Source organism: Rhipicephalus sanguineus, chromosome 7 (assembly GCF_013339695.2).
Source record: "Rhipicephalus sanguineus isolate Rsan-2018 chromosome 7, BIME_Rsan_1.4, whole genome shotgun sequence".
Taxonomy (NCBI): Eukaryota; Metazoa; Arthropoda; class Arachnida; order Ixodida; family Ixodidae; genus Rhipicephalus; species Rhipicephalus sanguineus.
Genome location: NC_051182.1, coordinates 153,063,491 through 153,069,490, shown reverse-complemented (window position 1 = coordinate 153,069,490; position 6,000 = coordinate 153,063,491).

Here is a 6,000-nt window from a genome sequence, read left to right as displayed (position 1 = left end):
CACTTCCGCTCCTCTGAAGAACGTGGGAAGCAGGTGTTTTACCCTTGTCCCGCTGTCTTGAGAGGAGGGAAGTAACTCCATCACAAATCCAATATTTGTTTACGATTACGTTAATTTCAAATTTTTGCATACAAAAAAAAACCGTTACGAACCGCTACGGAACATTTTTTTTTTCGTTCCGGAACAGAAACAGAATTTTTCATGGTGGAACGAAACTAAAACCGAAACGAAAAACATTTCGTTCCGACACCCTGGTGGCTATAGCCTAATGTAGTGCTGCCAAATGATAAAGTTACGGCAACGTTTGTTGCTAAGCCTATCTTATGAAATGGAGCTACAAGGTATCTTTTTTCATTGACCAGAATATCGGTGGCAGAATAAAAATAAATGTTATGATGCTTCAATTTTGTTGGAAGACATGCAAAATGGAGACGCCTTTAGCCGAGCTTTATGTAAGTAATAATTCAATTGCGAAATTCTACAGTGTAATCTGGCGTAAGAAACTTCAAACTGCCGATATACACAGCGCTGTTGATTCCAGCAATAGGCCGTTTTAGAACAGGGCACGGAAAGCGTTGCGTTAGCGTTTCTCGCCACTGCGCATGAGCATTACGCTATCGTCTGGGGTAAAGTCCCTAGATATTTCCCTGTTCTTTCTTAAGTACCGACAACCATTGAAGCGCCGTCGACGAATCTCATTGGCTAACGCTCGTTTTCGGTAGCCATGTTCTTCCTAACTCTTTTCCAGCACCCGGTGAAACGCGACCCCCCATTCACTAATGACAGGGGTTTGACGGGAGGAGAAAGGCACGTCGCGTTCGCATATTGTCCGTTGAAAGATGCGTGGCTAATGTACTTAGACGCGCATGGCTTTGTAAATCGTCCAAGTTAGGAAGAAAATGGCGTCGAACGCCAGCTGCGCGTGAGTGAGGGCCGGGAAAGGAGGCAGTTGTCGCTACTTAAGTAAAAGGGAAAAATCTAGGGACTTTAGTCTGGGGTACCCACGTTAAGTTGCGAAAATAACGTATCGCACTTAATGAACGCTGTCAATGGGGACCCTATTCTAAAACTGCCAATTATCTTAAGTGTGCTAAATCTTTAAATTTATTCCGTGACAGTTGGCCTATTTCACTTTGCAAACATGCATTCCTAAACCTAATTCTTTCTTATAAGCCGCTTTTGGTAAAATTTGGATGTGGGATCTAGTCGGAGATCTTATGGCTAATGAGTCCGGCATTTCATTCAAACAATCTGCTGTGGTTCGGTGCCTATAAATGAAAATTTTTAAATATGCTTTGGAGGCTACTCCAAACGAGTACATCCTCATCTTCTCACGCATTGATCTTTCATTCTGTTTTTCTTTTATTGCAATAAGGCTTGCCTCTAGGCAACATACCACACGCATGAGAATGTAGCTTCGAAGGCATTTCAAAAATCAACAACGTATTGACTGTGCTTTCCGAGAAGGAGTGTGTAAATATTTGCCACTCATATCCCTGACCTTCCTGTTCTTTTACCTCTAGATGTACCTTCTAGGCCATCGGCACATGCACCAAAGGAAGTGTCCGATACCGCTGACTCATCTTCATCTTCTACGATGTGTGTGCATGCGTGTGTAAACAATAAATCAACCTTTTTTAGCATTCGAACCCCTTCTTGTGTTCTCTTTATTTTCGGTGTCAAGCTTCCGGTATATTTTGTAAACCGACGTGACCACCAAGTAAACTAAACTGATTGTGTGTGCAAGTTTTTTTTACTTTGAGCAGAATGAAATGCGAACACGAATCGCACATTTATCTGGTGAGCAAGCGAAATACTGTATTTGCGAAATACATAGACATATGTCAAAGAGGCACAAATGAAATTGGAGTATTTATTGGACGCCCTTTTCGTGACGACCATCACGCTCGCAATCCCAGTAACTATGTTCGAATATTACTATTTTTCAATAATACGAACCATCTCGAGGTATATCTCCTAATCACGACTTTCGCCCAATGAAGAAGGTATCATCATCAGCACCGCCATTATTATCATTATCATCTTGTCTTGCGACTTTCTGAGCGTTTCGACGTGAATCGCGCTCGTTCTCTTCAGACCCCCGTCTGTCCTTCGATAGCTCATCTGCGATTTGAACAGGTGAGTGCGTTCTCCGCCTCGTATTCCCAAATTTATTGTTGCATATGCTTGGAAAGACGTACGAATGTGTTACTCACGAAGTAGTGTGATATCGTAGGCAATCTCGAGGATAACGGATCCTTGAAATGGCTTTTTCTTAAAACATGGAAGGCGTGAGGCTACAGCTAGAGTTAGTAATTGGTAGGATAATTTAAACGAATCGCTTTGTTGCGAGAGAGCTGCGCACAACTGCAAATTGCCTTCCTAGCAAGCCGTACGTTTCTTGTCCTCGTCCTAGGCACCGAGGTGTCGTAACTAAGGCTCGCCTTGCGCGACCGTTCACCGGCGTGTCTTTTCTTGCGGTGAAGACAACCCGTGTTCGTATTGTTGATGTCTATGCAACCATCGCAACACACGCAGGCTCCTTCGCGTCCTTAGAGTATGAACGCTGGCCTTAGAGTACACTTTTCGGAGATCGACGCGAGCGTTGCGTCAGAATATGCCTGCGTGTTCAGTATTGCCAACGTCAGATTATTTGTAACCGTATCCTATAACAAAACCATTGAAACATTCCATCGTTTTCGATCCACGGTTCTTGCGGCCAACGAGTATTTCAAGAAAACGCGTGGAGCCGTCGACTTGGATTTCACGTGGGCATTGTCACATCGGCAACTCCGCGTACCTGGGCGACCGCGTTCCTGTCCCGTTTTTTAACAGCGGCACTAATCTACGGCTGGAACTGACGACAGATGAGTGTCCGTCGTGTCACGCTGCAGCTCCCAGACACAACTCTGAATGGCGTAACTACCTCGGTCGCGGACGAAGCGGTATTTCTAGTTGGGCTTGGCTGGAGAGGCGGCAACCAATGCGAGGCCTCGCTGGGTACGAGGAGGATAAGCACGATGGAGATGAGGAGACCGGCTATGGGTATAAGAGCGGGGGGTTTACGTACGCCGCGCGCTTTTCGAAAATTGCCGACTTGTCATACACCCGAGGAAGAAGCCACTCGTCGCGAGTGGCAGCGGGAATCGGAACGAGAGCGCTTCGCCGTTTCGACAGCTTTCACTGCATGGCACTGGTTTTTTTTTTCTTAGCAAGAACATTGTTTTTAGCGTGAACCTGCGTGAGCTGTGCCATCAGATCATGGCATTCGAAATATGTCATCTGTTCAAGTTTTGTTGCTGATACCGCAGCAGTATACATCATAGAGTTTCCTACAATACTTACTAGAGGGAACTCTGGCGCTAGTGTCTATTGGAGCTGCAACGCATGGCGCTTCAGCCAGCATGGGAATGATGGGTAGTACACGGATTTGTCTAAACTTCGTTCTTTCTGCTCCGTTTGGCTCCGCGTCGCCTGCATCCGCTTTGTCGCAAAACGAAGTTCAGCAAAAGTCAGCAGTTCCACTTCACCACTTTATCCTTTTTAGGCTCACGAATTCAAATCTGGTCACGAAGTTCACAACGATCCATTCTTTTATTCGAAAGAAAACCAAAACATAGCAATAAACAAAGCCACAAGTGCGTTCGAAGCCCACAAGCACGAAGACTAGGCAAATCCGTGTACTACCCATCATTCCCATGGTGGCTGAACGATCGCAGCGCTAGAGTTCCCTATAGTTAATTTTGGCAAACTCTATGGTATACATCGCGCAAATTATCAACATTTTCGCAAATCGGTGGCTACATAATGATTCGCATTACATAATAATGCGGTGCCATATCTTGCTGCTAACATATTAAAGGCGAAAAGATGTGTTTAGCGCTTGAGATGCACGGTCGCGTAAGGTGCCATGATGATTAGCCCAAGTGACCCCCCCCCCCCATTCTATATCATTGCATAGCTTCGAAATAATTCATCCAGACTCATACACTCGCAGTCTTGGAAATATAGAAGCATAGTAATTAACTAGTCTGAACATCAGAATGTGGTGATTGTGGGTTGGAATTTCACATATGGCAAGTTCATTATCTCTACACTTGCGCTATCCCTTTATTGTCTATTTACCATACTTCACTGAAAAGCTACAAATGACCGCAACGCTTTGTATGGTGTCTTTATGTGCTGGCTACGTAGGCTTGTCAAGCGAAAACGGGGTCGCTCGGTCGATTACCCTTCTCTAGCTGATGACGTAACGCACTGCGCAACGTGAAGTCATTCGCTGCTGTAAAGGAAATTTATACGACTAGCATTGGTTATTATATGTGACTGGCCAGTAATAAAGTAAGCTACAGCTTGTCTATTGAACGACACCACAATAAATCATAATAAAGCTTGAACATTGTTTGGTGAAGCATATGTGTGGGTGAACGACGACTGTACCAGACCTTCCTCTGCTGATACTATTGCTAAAACATTGCGTGGGAAGCGCTAGATGCCCACTGGAATACCACGTTCAGCCTTAGGTTGGTATGCAATAAAATTGAGCGCATGTTATAAAAGCAATGCGCAACAATGCAAAGAAACAAAATTCAAGGGATTTAGCGGTAAAAGCGAGATAAAGACGTTAGCGTTACTTATAATCACCTCTAATTACCGTGGGGTTCTTTGACAACAAAAAACACAAACCAAAGAAACAATATCATTAATAACCACCACTACAGCCCATCGGTTAGCCAACTATGGTCGGCGCTGCTAATCTGCGAGTAAATATGGAAGGCTTCCCAGAAGAGCCTTTACAACAATTCAAATGAACAACTTGCATTTGCCATCCATAGTGCTAAAACCTTACATGAAAAGGAACAGGTGCTCATTACAGTCGCATATTCATGTCAATTACATACAGCTTTCTGGTGCAGTACAATCAACATGATGGACGGCTATCCCGTGGCTCCACCCCAGGTGATGGGCGCGCCAGCGAACATACAGGAAAACGTCAACGTGATGCCAGCATCAAACGACCCATTCCGCTACTATTCAGGTATAAAATTGGCACACTTGTACATCTTTACGAGTTGCAAGTGAAATATGAAGGCCGTGCCGTGGATGTGCACAACTCGGTTCGACTGTCAATATTTCAACTGCGGAGAACCCTAGGCTCCCGTGATGTCGTATCATGTCATCTGCTGTCGTCTCATGTCATCGCTTGGTGTCACGCATGCAAAACCATGTGGGAAAGGAAAGTTGGGGTGAGGAGGAGTGATTTGAGGGGGAGAAGGAGGGAAATGAGGATGGGGAGGTTAACACATAGCATAGACGTCTATAGTATAGTACAGCAAGTGGTGAGAAAAGGACGGGAGGGTGAGAAGCAGAGATGCCGGCGCAGGAGGGAGGGAAAGGAAAGGGCGAGAGGGCGTCACTGCATCACAAATGAATCTTTCCCTTCCCGCCATGGACGTCGAGCAGGCTGCACGCTTGGAACGCCAGCGCTTGCTTGCCCGTGAACGCCAGCATCGGCGATGGGCAGGTGATTCACTGTTTTGCACTTACTACAGTTTTCACGTTGAGTGCAAATGCATACATTTTTTTTCTTTATCTGCAAAATGCTTACTGTAAAATGTGAACGTTGTGACGATGATTCAGTGGTCCAAGAGAGCTAGGTAATTTTTTGCACCTTTGTGCTTTCTTTCTTTCGCAGAAAGCAAGGATGATACGTTGTAAGTACACATCATTATTATGTATTTATCATTTGGGTGTGGATACACAAACACGATGATACAAAGGGAAGAGGCAGGGAATAGGCTGACAACTGCCGCCTCTAAAGGGCACCACGCCTGCCTGCTCCTTCGGGAAATAGAGAACAAGAATGGAAGATAGGAGGGAAAAAAGGAAAGAAAAGAAGAAATAAGAAAGATGTAAACACCAATAAGTAGTCACGTAGAAGAATGTCTATAAACGCGAGCCCAAATCGGTTTTCTTTAAGAAAGTTAGCGGGGCTTGACG